The following is a 14,691-nucleotide window of genomic DNA, read 5'->3' on the forward strand; positions in this document are numbered from 1 at the left end:
GTCTATTAAATTTCTTAATATTTTAAGACTTTTTGTAGGATCAGTGCACCTATCCATACCTGCAGATAATGTTTTGGCATTAGTGACACCTCATCATTTTCAGCACTTGCTGCATTTTAATATCATCACTATGGACTCACTGCAGAAGCCAGTGAGTCAGATACATTTGTCCTTTTTACAAGGACAGCCTCTCTTCTCAATGGTTCCTCATATAATCAGGAATTATACTATCTCTCAAAATAAATTATCTTGAGAGAAACTTGTTAGCTATGCAAAAATGCGGAATTGGCACAATAGAAAAGAAGAACATGACTTACATAACTTCTTCCTCTTGAATTATCATATTCAACAGCTTAATCGGAAAAAAAAAACCAAACAAAAAAAACAAAAACAACAACAAAAACAACAAAAACCATGAGCCTCTTATTCTGTATTTGCTATTAATGACCTTAAAGAATGCAAAGTGCAGGTTTTTCACTGGACATGATGAAATTCAAAGCCACCTCACCAACAGTGTTAGCCAAAGTATGAGGAACAATCTCACAAGGGATAGTGTGGTGTAAGCAAAATGTCTTGGCAGAAATTTATCATTCTTATATATTCATTTGGAGGAAGTTATTTACCCTTCTGAATAATATTTCAAGAAAGCTATTCATTTGATATTTACATTTTCCCAAATACCTGTCAGATCATAATCCAAAATCCATAATCCAGACCTAATCCAAACCTTGTCCTCCTACAACCAGATCTGAAGCCCAGAGACATGTATTTGTTTGTCCAAGGTCATCTAGTCCACAGTGACTCTTGAGTAGAGTAGACCCTGCTGAGTCTTAGCAGAGCTTTCTGCACACTAGCACCTCCTGTTAGTTATTTAGGTTTATTATGATACTGCTGCTGTGGCCTTAAGGACCGGGGTATTTCAGAATACTTCTATCATTCACAAGCATAAGTTTCAGTCATTTTCACTGGATTCTGATTATACATCTTCACTGCTGGTCAAGGGAGTAGAAGCAGTCTTACTGTGGTTTCATGGATGAGAGTAAAATTGCTTTTGTGGTGAGTCCCTTTGGCAAGACTGCTTCCAGAATTGAGTCATTATTAACTCCTTTCAATATCTATATATTTCACACCAGTGACATTGGTAAAGACATAACCTGAGCCTGACATAGAAAGATTAACAAAGATCATTGGATCATAGAATCACCAAGATTAGAAAAGACCTCCACGATCATCAAGTCCAACTGTCCACATATCATCAATATTTCCCCACCAAACCATGTCCCTTAGTGCCACATGTACGCATTACTTGAACACCTCCAGGGACACTGACTCAACCACCTCCCTAGGGAGCCCATTCCAGCACCCGACCACTTCCAAAGAAAAAAATTTCCTAATATCCAACCTAAATGTTTAAGTCCCTGTTTCAATGCCTAGTCACCAACAATCTTTTAGGCTTCATAGCATTCATTAAATAATATGCATTTTTAGAAATCCCTAGATATGTTTCTTTTCCTTTCAAGGTGATTGAGAGTTTGCAAAATCATTATTTGGTTACTGAACAAATCCCAATTTTTTTAGCTTATTAATTTGGGTGATCGTGAACAATGTCCAGTATTCTACTGCTGGGATAGCATGACTAGTGGAGTACAGCTTCTATAGCGTTGGATTTGAGAGAGGCAGAGGGGGTCAGAAAGGAGAAAACTAATGAGTTCAGAAAACAGATATGCTAAACATGTAGGGTAGGGCTACTATTAGTTATTGTCCTAGTAAAACTCCATGAAAAATTGTCAGATTCATTCCAAAACAAGATGGAAACAGTCAAGGCTGCATCAAGGTCCGATGCTTGATAAAAGGTCAAATGCAAACAGAAAATACAGAGCCGCTGCCTCCCTTTACTGCTGTGATAATAGTTTTGGGAAGCCCTGGTACATAAATCCCTGATTACTGGGCTGGATAATGTCATTAGTAGCTGTCTGCTCTGAATAGAACTGTGGATTATTGAGTATATGATGAGGCTTCCCGCATGCAGTTCATGCTACTGCTCCTGAGTACAAAATAAAAATTTTCCTCTGTACAAAATATGTTAGTAACAAAAAGGTGAGGTACCTGTATTCATAAATTGTTCATGGGCATCTCAGAAATGCCCATTTATCACAGCTGGTTTCATGTTGGTCTGAGATGAAGAAATAAGAAAAAAATATATGCATCCTGTAGGATGTCATGAAAGTGACTATAATAAAAATGTTCCTGCTTGAAATATAATAGCCCTTTCAGTGTAATTTGAATGCCTGCTGTTCATTTAAATTACCTACTGTGTGGGCTGTGTGCCGTTATACTGTAAAAACATAAAAGAAATATATAGTATTTAGTAGCCCTAAAAAGAAATAAAGAATACTAATGTAGCACATTTCCATAAAAGTATAATCACGTTCATTTAAGTACTTCAGAAAAAAAAAAGAAAGAAAAAAAAGAAATTGTATCACTTCTGCAAGCTATTTACACTCTTCTCTTTGCCACTGTTACTGAAACATAGGCTTTTAATAATCAAGAATGTGGCTTTGTTTAGAGAGCTTTACAGGCCTCCCAGTACCTGGGCTGCCACCTGCTAGACAAATACATCAGTCCTCCAAACACTTCTCTTGAATAAAGATGGTAGATTTGGATGCAAGAAAGTGTTACAGCTTCAGTTCATGAATTCTGGGCCTTTTGGAGTATGGCTAAAGAACACAATGTAGTCTGTGTAGAGGTACTTAAATCTGTGCCAAATAAGCTAGCTCCAAAATTAAAAACAGCACAGTCATCTCAACTCAGCACTTTTCTCAAAGTAATTGACTCTACTGAAAACTGCAGTGAGATGCCTTCAGAGACGTGATGATTGTACTTCTGGACCTCTGCTAGAACTTCTATCCACTGCTACAAGGAGGTATGCTGCATTTAGAAATGTCCAAAACGCCCGCTGGCCACACAGTGTTATGATTCTAAATAGCTTTATTCACTGTGCAGCAATGCAAACATTTCCACTAATGTCAACTAACACTATTGCATACTGAGTAACTCACAATAAGCTGGATATAAATGGTATTTCTTAGAACAGAATTTGTTCTGAAGGGCCCATCTACCTATACAGACAGTTATGACATGGTCACAGCAGTAACACTCACGACATCAGAGTCTTTGTTGTTACACTCAAGCTTTGTGGACTTCCACTTAAGACAAAACTTGGCTGGTAGATTTTCATCATTTTTTTCCTCATAATAAACTGATTTTTTATATAGGAAATACCTACAATGGACACAGAAACTTTTGTGCTTAACAGAGCTCTCTTGCTGTTTTGTAAAATATCTCTGGACTAGCTCAAAGAAGCATGCTGTTTCTGTTGCCCTTTCTAAGGGAGATATGATTAAGCAATGTTAAGCCAAATCATCAGTGGACGAAAGCCCACCTTCATTATAATTATACTACGAGATATCCCAGTTTATAGAGCTGAGAACTGGGACCTAGCTGTTCTGTTCTGTAGCTGTTGCTGTCCTGGAACAAGGATGAATGTGAGTATATTCTGCCAAAATCAATTCTGCTGGCACTTGCATTAACCACTACCATTTGATCATTCTGTGGGTAACACGATCTCACTAAACCTAGCAAATGTTCTTTCCCTGCTAAATTTGCTGGTGTTTCACACCTAAACCCAATCATTTTAATTCACTGCTCTGTGGCTTTTGAATGTTTCATTTATGAAAACTCCTTGATATAATTTCAAGGGAAACTATGTTAATGCATACAAATTGGATATAGGCCAGCAGTTTATTAAAGCAAATTTTGGGCAGGAACATAGTATCTGGAAAAGATTTGCTTAGAGATGGATTGCTAATCTGCCCTAGTGAATCACAAAGGCTTCATCCCAGAGACAGGAGCTATTAGAGAAAGCAAGAGGGAGAGGAGTATTTTGAAAGATTTCATCAAAGTCCTTCACCTATCTCCAAGCAACAGAGAACAACAGAGAAGCTGTTTGGTCTTGCAATTTGCCTTTCATTGTAAGAGACATCTTTGTTGAGATTTGTATGCTTCTTTAAAAATATCTTGGTTTCAGTGAACTTTACAAGGACTACCAATAAATGTGACAACCATGGCATTTCCGCTGGGAAGAGATTGGTGCTTCCCAATACCAGATGAAGCTGCAAAATCCAGTTCAAACCTGGAGCTTCATTTGCAAAAGCAGCACTTAATAATAATTCTATTACTTCAGTTAACATTTCAGATTTACATGTCTGCATGGTTTGGACAGCTTGACTAAATGCAGTATCCCAGTTTCTTTCTATTTTTGGAGGGGTCAGTGTTCCATGTACTATTATTTGCAAAATATCAGCATGTCCTGCTGATCTTCACTGATTTTAAAATAAATGAAAATACAAGAGTTGAGTCTTTCACTAAATTTGTATAGACAAAAGATTATCTCAATATTCACAGAATCACAGAATTACAAGGGTTGGAAGGGACCTCTGGAAAGCATCCAATCCAACCTCCTGTGTCGACAGTTTATGGGCTGGTCCGGCCCGGTTCCGTGACTAGTGGGGCGGAGGGATTTTTTTCAAAATCCGCGCCTCTGGAAAAGGGAAACAGGGGAGCCCCCACAAGAAAGAATAATTAAAAAAAAAACAGCAGCAACGATCTGAGGAGAAACAAACTAATTTACTAAATATAGTATCGGAATGCACGATAACACACTATAATACAATATAATACAATATAATTGTTAATAATATCAAATATAATTGAGAGAAAGATTGTCTGAGAGCTAAAGGCCTTACAGTAACACTGAAGCCTTGCGTGTAGTTGGGAGCAGCAGCGAGATGATCCGAAAGCGAGCATGACGAGACGAGAAGACTCAGGTCAGGTGACCTACAGGCCTTATGTCTGTTCCCCTGAGCAGGAATGATAACAGTGCTTGAACAGTCTTCTGGGGAATGTAGTTCTTCTCTTCCAGACAAGTACCCAGAACTAGAGCATTTGCTCTTAACTCCCAGTATACTGCATGATGTTATGATGTGGAATACCGATAACCAAAAATCATAAAACCATGACACTCCTGCTAAAGCAATTTCCTACAGCAGGTTGCACAGAAGAGCATCCAGGTGGGTTCTGAATATCTCCAGAGGAGACCCCACAACCTCTCTGGGCAGTCTGTTCCAGTGCTCTGTGGTCCTCCAAGTAAAATGGTTTTTCCTCATGTTTATATGGAACTATATATATATAGGAAGCTATGTTCCAGTCTGTGCCCATTGCCCCTTGTTTTGTTGCTGGGCACCATTAAAAAGAGTCTGGCCTCATCCATTACGTGCTTATAACCAATGATAAGAACACTGAATGACAGAGTTCTTCCTTTCTGCTGATGATTTCAGTAATCTTATACTTTCTTCTTCTTCTTCTTCTTTTTTTTTTTCTAAACAAAGATTAGCCCAGTTTTCAGTGTCAAACAATAACTGTAGCATCAGATCTGAAGACGGTCACACTGCCCACAGCCTGCAGGCTCAGGTTTTGTTCTTCTTCCACAAAGCAAAATCTGAAACTTATTATTGGAGTGAATGACTGGATTTCTCATTATCTAGGCATGAGACTGCCATCCTCACTCCAGCGAAGCAGTAACTCTAAAAAAGCATCAGTACAAATAATCCCATCTTTGGCCAGAACAACAAAAAATATTTTTAATCATGCTTTTATAGGGTGAACAAAATAACAGGTTACACTGTTCAAACAAAATTTAGACTGATTAAAGAAACTTGTGAATTGCACTATGGTCTTTAACCAGCTGTTGTCTTTCAACAGATACTGTACGTCCAGACTGTGGCCTCACATTATTGACAGTTGCCTTCCTGTGCTCAGTACTCTTATCTTCATTGCTCAATTTTGAATAAGACTGTATGCAGTAGTGATTAGCACACATAAGTCTGCAGAAGACATGTATGTTTGAAATACAGTTCCTAAATCCTGTATCAATCAGCATTATATTGAGATCTTCATATGACCTCATGCTCTGATGAAGCCTGTAGTAAACATAGTTACATCACAAAGCAAATAAGCGTGAAACACAAAGACCCATTACTTCCAGGATAGCTGACTGTGACCTTGTGGTCTGATGTGCCTCATTTTCCTCATTATTTGAATCCTTAAAATAAGTTTACTTGAACATAACGGTTCAACACAAGTTATATTAACTCTTTTTTTAATCTGTTCCTTAGACACTACTTATTAAGTAATTTTCAGAAATACCACATGCAGACATTTATGTCAGAAATTAGAAAGCAAGAGTTTCTCAATGAGATTCTCAATGTATTTTTTTAAAGTTCATAAGTCTGTCTGGAAATTCAGAACAGAAAGCTATACTGAGACAGGATTCAGTCACCAAAATAGATTCTCCACTCATCAGGCACCAAAAAAAACCAAACCAAACCAAACCAAACCAAAAAAAAAAAAAAAAAAAAAAAACAACTTAAAATGATAGTTCATATAGTATTTGAGATTAGATCTTTTTTAGAAGTAAAAAAAAAAACAAACCAGATTTGGCCATCTGTTGCATTTTCTGCAGATCTACAGTACCTGAATAGCCAATAATAGCAACTTACTCTCTCCTTTGGCACTGCAGCTATTAAAAAAAAATCTATTTCAATATACCTCACCCTGAAAAAAAGTAATTCTAAAGGAGTACAATTTCTAAATTTTATGTGGGAGGATATTTGTTTCAGTTCTAAACCTCTGAGGAAGGATTAAAAGGGCAATATACAGAGCAGGTTTAAGTTTTAACTGTGGCTATCTTGAAACCAGTGGCATTAAAATTGTTGACTCTGGCAATAAACTTATTCTATGATGTGTTACATAAATAGATTTTGAAAAACATGCATCATTATTCAAAAGATATAGAATCAGGCAGGAAAATTCTGATCATTTTACAATCTTTTTATCACAATTCCAATATCAGTAAGATTAAATTTAGCCTCTTGTGGTTCGGATTTTTTTGCTTAACCATTTACATCCTCTCCCACAGAATGGTTACTTTCGGCTAATTCTGTACTCTTTTGGTCTCTCCTTTCACATTTTTTTCCCCGTTGTAACAATCCCGGTCTTGAAAGCCGGGACAAAGCAATTCCAAGCAAATAAATTAGCCCTGTTATTTCTTACAGTGCTATTTTCATTACAAGGATCTTTCAACTGCTTTTTCATAGAAAAACATCTGTGAAAGAGAGCAGAGCAAGTCATAGCTGCAACCATTTCATTTTCAGCCCTTTGCATTGACAGAATAGTTCAAAGGAGTTTTCAGCATTACTATTATTAGTATTAGTGGATAGATCTTAATCACAATACACAAGCAAATTCTTCACCTAATTCCTTTCAATGTGCTCAGATTTTAAGCAAAACAAGCAGAAGCTTCTAGTCAGAAATATGTTAAATGCAATCAGATTTCTATGTAACATGAAAAGGAAAGATGGCCATAGGATAGACAAAAAACTACTTCAAATGTGGTAGAGTTTCAGGTTCAGCTCCCTGAAAGTTCAACCTACGGTACTGAACAGAAAGACATGACAAAGGTCAATCAGAAGATGGAATGGAAATAACAAACAAAAAGTATTATGTCTATAGTCTTTTGAAGGACAAAGAGAATCAGAATAAAAGTCAAATCACATTTTTAACATACACCACGGCATTCTGTCCCTAACAGGCAGTGAAAAAAGTGAAGAAAATCAGAGATGACCACAGTTTTAATGGATGACATACAAAAGTTACAAAGCAAAGTAGAAAAACTGCCATATTTGATTATTCTGCAGTGACTAAAGAAGGTTAAATGAGTGGGCATCTGTATTTCTACAGCTAGATTTTCTTCTGAAATACTCTGAATTGCAAAGTTTTAAATGACTTGTAGTGTGCCACCAAGTCAAATCATACTGGATGTTCCACCAATTTCCATGTTTTTCAGAACAGACTTAGTCTTTGCATTCCTGTACTGTAGATAGGTCAAACCCAGCAACATATTTTCAACATCCTCATGCAATTCCATTGGTTTAGCTGAACTATATTTTAAAATCATGTAGCTCTTGTTCTCTGCGCATTCATGTCAGTATTTATGAACAAATAAAGAAACAAGTAAATACACTTGAAGTCTGTAGAGCGAGACATTCCATTTAGGTAACAGAACCTATAACAAACCAATGTATCTGTCAGAAAACTATCCACTATCTCTATAGTATGATGACACTGTATATTCAGACTGTGAACAGAACACTTTTGCTCAAAATATCATACAAGAAAAGAACAACAACAAAACCCTAAATGAAACAAGCCAAAAAAAAAAAAAAAAAAAAAAAAAAAAAAAAAAAAAAAAAAAGCCCTTTCTCTTCACATCTACCTTGTAGGTTCTCTAGCTCCTTGTCAAAATGCAGGGGAAACTGAGACATTTAAATCAAAAGATTTGGCCAAAATTCCCAATGCCTTGTTTATTCATTAAACACGTGATTTGTGGAACAAACTTTATAACCATGAAGTATTTGTAGAGCAGGTATGTTTTATTCAGCCGACTGGGTGCAGAGGAGATAACTCCTTCCTAGCCTGCACACTGAAAGCAGGTAAACATCCCTCTTTCTAGAGGGAATACATGCATATTTATGGTACAAGGAGTGGCTATTACAATTGATTCCAGTACAATATTCCATACCAATTCTTCGCCCCAAACCCCACCCCTAAGTAATGGCCCCATATCGCTCCCATTGTTCATGCTCAACTACTCTTAACAACCTAACAGATTAGCCTTTTATTCAGTTCCCCCCTTTTCTATGTCCTAGCAAATTCTTTTGGCAGATTATTCGGTTATTACGTCTTCTTAAGTTTAAGTTTAAGAGGTTCCCTCTCTTCAACAGTCCACAGTGGTTTCATTGCCTTCTTGACTCGAAGATGATGAATCCACGATGCCTGTTCTTTCACCTTGACTGCTGTGCATGATGTTAATATTACCAAAAACGGTCCTTCCCACTTGGGCTGGAGCGGTGAATCTGAGAGCGATTTGACATATACATAATCTCCAGGTTTGACATTATGAACTGGTCCATCCAATCCTCTTGCCCTTACACCCAAAACCGACTGCTGTTGCAGGCCTATTATATATCCTGTCAAAGTCTCTTCACCTACTTGATTTGAAGTACAATTCTGAATCATATATGGCCTACCATATGATATTTCAAATGGGCTTAGTCCTTCCTTCACTTGAGGTTTGGTTCTTATTCTCAGTAAAGCCAATGGTAATGCTTGGGGCCAAGTCACCCAGCCTCCTGCCCTAACTTAACAATTTGCAATTTGATCAGATGATTCATTTTCTCTACTTGACCACTTGACTATGGCTGATAGGGAGTATGTAATTGCCAGTCAGTCACTAATAGTTGGCTTACTTGTGCTACTACCTTAGCTACAAAGTGAGGCCCTCAATCAGAGGAAATAGTCGCTGGAACCCAAATCTTGGAATTGTCTCCTGTAACAATACTTTAGTTACTTCCTGTGCTTTGTTGGGCCTGCAAGAGAAAGCCTCTGGAAAGGTATTGATTAGAACTGGCATATAACAAAACCCTTCTTTTTCCTGGCAGTTCCAAAAAATCAATTTGCCGTTGTTGCCCTGGAAGGCTCCCTTTCTCTATAGGCCACACTTGTACCCTGTTCCTGGTACTAGGATCATATAATTACTACTTTATAGTGTCTGTTCCCCCAGTACATTTTATTATGTTCCCTTAGAACCTATTTCCATAACATACTAAAGGGCACAACAGAGTGTCTGTCTGGGTACGCACCCATCTGTCAGCTTGCTCTCTTCCCTTTTAAATCATTAATTAGATTCCTATCCCCTCTAGAATACCTTATAGGTTCTGACTCTGGTTCAGAGATTTTAAGTTTACCATCTGGAATTAAAGTCAGTTCACCACTTTTTCCTTCAGCTGCCTGCTTTGTCCCCTGATCCAGCACCATATTTCCAGTTTCCTGTACAGTGTCACTCTTCTGATGTCCTTTACAATGTATAACAGCCACGCTCTTTGGTAGATTTACATCATGCTGAATTTGTTCTCCTTGTGTGAAAGCAATCCTCGCTCTTTCCAGATGGTACCATGAGTGGGTACCACCCCAAAAGTGCATTTAGCATCTGTAAGGTTCTTCTCAAGGCAGTTATTTCAGCCTTCTGAGTGGAAGTCCCCACAGGTAATAGTTTTGCTTCAATTACCTGGTAAGTAGCAGTTACTCCATATCCTGCCTTACAGTTTCCTTGTCTCACAAAACTGCTTCTGTCGATGAATGCAGGAACCCTCCACACCATCCAATGGTTCTTCCTGTAGGTCTGGCCCACTGGCACAGACAGTCTCTGTGCAGTCGCACACTGCTGGATTGGAGGTAGCTCTGTGTCGCTGTCTTGGGCGTTCAGCAAATTGCTTCCTTCCTCCTCTTTGATCAGTTGAGCTTTCAGTTGAGAAACTTGATAACCACTGAAACCAAGAAATTCAGCAATCTCCCAGTCCATTGTGCAGTCCTCTTTTGTTACTGTGGCATCCATGGGTAAAGTTCCACCTTGGGATGGAGGAACCCAAGTCTCAGGCTCACGAGCTGACCACTTCTCACAAATCACTGGGCTGTTCTCACAACCCTGGGTAACACTGTCCAGGTTAACTGAATTTTCTTTTTTTTACACTTTCTTTGGCAAAACCAGGCAGAAAAAGGTGTCCTGCAAATCCAGAATGGCAAACCCCACCTACTCATTAATTGCTCTCAAATCTTGTGTCAAACTATGGCTCTTGCCATCCAATTTTCATTGGCAAGATTGGGGTCTTGTATTTGGACTCCTATCCAATTAATAGTCCTAAATCTAAAAAGTTATTTATTATTTCCTTTATCCTCCTACAATCTCACATCCTCAAAGGACATTGCTTTACCCTGACTGGGCTGGCTCCCATCTTTAACTTAACTTCTACTGGGCTGCCTTTTGGCTCTGCCAGGAATTCCTGATGCCTGAAATCCTGTGTATACCTGATTTAGGATTTACGTAATTTCTGGGGGTACAACATTGCTTTCCCCAGTTTGTGTTTAAAGCCAGGCTTAAAATTTTCAGTCAATTGGTCTTGTTTGATACTTAGCTCCAATTTTCTTTACTGAATTTAATCTTTACTGAATTCAACTGTTCTAATATGTCATGCCCAAGTAATGGTTTTGGAGAACCTGGCATGTACAAGAATTTATGTATTCCTACTTGTTCTCCTAGCTGTATTTAATTGGTCTGCAAAAAGTAAGCTTCTCTTGCCAGTAGCTTCTACAACTATTACAAAAATCATCTACGGGTAACAATTCTTGATGTAGCACAGAATAAGAGGCGCCTGCATCAAAATGTAAGCCTCTTTACCCTGCTTCCCCAGCTGCTTTTGGTCCAGTGGGGGTGGAACTCTCCCTGAGCCCTTCCAGGCTGACCCTTACTTCTTCCCTGAGGGAATCTCTGGGTCCTCAGACCCTGTTCTAGTGCAGCAACAGTAACAGCTGCTATTGTTCTTCCCAATTTCCTTCCTTCCTTGCTATCTCTGTCTCTCTATCATTTTTCCAGATCCCTCACCTCTCTTCTCGGTATGGGCATCCCTGTTACACCTTGCTCATCTTTGCCTTCCTCAGTCTGTCTTTCCCAAGCCCTTTTCACTTTCCAAACTCTCATCATTACAGATATTCCACTGTTTGTACCCTCAATTACACTTCCATATACCATTAACAATTGTACCTCCATGTACCATCAAAACAGTTTCTCCCACTCCCTTCAAAATCCACAAATCAAACAATACAATTCTTCAACTTCCACAAACACCCAGCACTTGGTCCCATGGTTAGGGTACTCAATTATAAAACTGGTCCCATTTCTCCATTTATGTTCAACAGTCACAAAGACAGTGACAATAATCAGTCCAATTTACCCTCTGGATCCTTCCTCTCTCTGCCTCTCTCCAGGGCCCAAACTTCCCTCTGTATTCCTTTCCCTCACTTGCACAGCTGCCCACCTAATCTTGCCTCTTTCTTCTCCAGTAAACAACCTACCCACGATAAACATAGAAATTAGGCCCTAGAAATTGATCTAATTGTCACGCTACTCTTATGGGACCCTCAATTATGGAATTCATTTCCTTCTTGAGACTCCTAACCTTTCTGCTAGTAAAAACGGCAGGCATTAGCGTACCGTATTTCCCTTTGACCTAAGGAGACTTCCCGAAGAGGAAAGGAAAACTCTCCGGGTCCCGTTTACGCTGTTCCAATTCCCTCAGTAATCGAGAGTGCACACTCTCTCTAGGACCCTGCACGGGATCAGCAGCTCGGCCACTCCCCTTCTCTGGAGAGGTCACTGTCGCTTGCATTGCTTTAGAAATTGAAGAGAGGGAAGTTATTTAAGGGATTTCCCCCACCCTTTTCTCCTTTTCTAATGCTAACACCATCGGTTCTTGGGTCGGCCCCATACCACAATCCTGCTGCCATCCAGGGTGATTCCGGGGGCGGGGGTGAAGAGCCTATCAGCCTAGGTGGCTTCCTTCCATTTGCCCTACCATTTGCCCTCCCTCCGCAAAAACAACATTAACTGCAGAAGGGTATTGTAATTCAAAGTGCCATTTACAGGCCTTTTCCACCGCTTTCCAGCTTCTGTAACAACCGCCACTGATTACAATACTTAAAATTTTCCTCCTCAGGGTGCCCCCAGGCTTCCCGGCAACATCTCGCCAGTGAGCCAAGATACGTCCAAGTGGGGTTCTCCTGGGAACTTCCTTTCTCTGTGCTACCCCCATATTAAATCTTATCGATTCTTTGTTGTTCCCAAAGGTCCACAACTTATAGCCAGTATATCAGTTAAGTCTGATAACGTGTTCATCTTTAAACCCTGGCTCACAACCCCAACAGAAATGCCAGTCTCCTAAGTTCCAGTGTAATTACTGGACAGCATTACAGGTTAAGCTTCTACCAACAAACACAGGGTTGCAATTATTTTCAGGGTGTAACAAGCATCCAATTTCTCTCAGATCACACTATAACACCACTCACACCTTGGATCCAGTATTTAACATTCACACCATATAGCAGCCGCTTATAAAGTATCCGTTGCTGGGTAATGCAGTCTGCCTACTTGCCCAGGGCACGGGAACACCGAATTCCCCGGGCAAGAGCTATAATCAATGTTCCCAGCAACAAAGGCACTTATATTATAAATGGAATTCCACAAACAATATTTTTATAACAGAAACACTGAACCATTGCAAAGATAACAACAGTGACAAACACAGTTCCTATCACAAAAAGAAAGAGAATCAGTTCGGGCATTTGCCCACCCCGCTTGACTTTAAACACTTCAGTGACGGTTTCCAGCCTTCTCCCCCGCAGGAGAACAAAACCACGGATCTGACACACTTTTGTAGCTATGATCTTTCCAGAGTATTACACAGCTTACATTCCCGAGTGCACTATGGCCTCACTGTTGGGATACCTGGCGCGCTTTACTTGTGGTGTTCTCGGGATTCTCGAGATATGCCCCTACGTGGGACCCCCCTCCCGAGGGGTGTACTCCCACACCGATTGCGATCACTCAGCCCATACTGAAAAAGGGGGGACTTGATTCGAATTGATTCTGCTTAATGAAAGAGGGTTTGGTTTTGCGATTCTGCCTGGACGGTTTAGATTCTGCTTACTCTGATAGAATAGAAAGGTAAGGAGAACTGGAGGAGATAGGAGAAGAATAGGCCCCAGTCTCCTTGTCACCAGGGGGTCTGGGTTCTGCTTAGTGCTTACATTCCACAGAAGCATTCTTTTGTGGTAAGAAAAACAGGTATCAGACTCCTTGTTGGCAAGATAAGTAGAACCGGAAGAGGGAGATAGGAGAAGAATAGGCCCCAGTCTCCTTGTCAGCAAGAGAATGAGGAAGGGATGAACCTAGTCAGCAAGGATTAGGATAATGAGGAAGAGAGTAAGCTAAAGTTCAAGAAGATGTAATGAGGAAGAGTGTTTACTTCATCCCAAGGGACCACCAGATGGGAATGCGACCACCCAGAGGAGAATACAACGCATGCGCCGGAGGGGAGGGACTTGCTTAATGAATATGTAGTGCGGTTCAACGTAACCTATTGAATATGTATGAACTTGACTTACAAATATGTAACACTTCTGTGGACCGATATGCAAGTTAGGAGGAGCTATCCCCCTTGCATCCGGCTCTGCGCAGCTTTGATTAAAACATACCTGATTTTATAACTACTTTCTGGTTATAGAGTTTGATTCCGCAAGTCAATACCTGTGGATCCACCCTCAGGGGGAGCACCCTCGCTCCTTCAACCCCGTGCAGGACGTCTCCTCACGTCTTATGGGTCTCTGTTCCTGTAATCCTGTAACGCTCTGTGCCGGAGCTCTTTCCCTGCCCCGCAGTGGATGTGTCAGCCTGGGGAGTCTTCTCTGAAAAAAACTGTTTTCGGGGCATGCTAGAAGCATCCCCTGGTCCGACCAGCCCTGCGGTCCAGCAAAGAGACCTCCTGGCTGGCTCACCGAAACTGACTTGCGGAACAAACTCTTTAACCATGAAGTAGTTGTAGAGAAGGTACATTTTATTCAGCCAACCGGGTGCAGGGGGGATAACTCCTTCCTAGCCTGCACACTGAAAGCAGGTAAACATCC

At 40.1% G+C, this 14,691-nt stretch overlaps 1 protein-coding gene across 3 annotated transcripts in view; it reads right to left on the reverse strand.

Annotated features, from left to right (window-relative positions):
* The window catches only part of DIRAS2 (DIRAS family GTPase 2), a 70,314-nt gene that overhangs the window by 28,125 nt on the left and 27,498 nt on the right, over window positions 1-14,691 (reverse strand). The window contains exon 1 of one of the 3 annotated variants that reach the window (XR_006932432.1): window positions 4,806-4,984. The exons of the other annotated variants lie outside the window; for them this stretch is intronic. The gene's annotated coding sequence lies outside the window, so the exon portion shown is untranslated. Of the gene's footprint in view, window positions 1-4,805; window positions 4,985-14,691 lie in introns of those variants that run through there. 3 annotated transcript variants of the gene reach the window in all.

The sequence above is a fragment of the Gallus gallus genome, chromosome Z (genome assembly GCF_016699485.2).
Source record: "Gallus gallus isolate bGalGal1 chromosome Z, bGalGal1.mat.broiler.GRCg7b, whole genome shotgun sequence".
In the NCBI taxonomy this organism is placed as follows: Eukaryota; Metazoa; Chordata; class Aves; order Galliformes; family Phasianidae; genus Gallus; species Gallus gallus.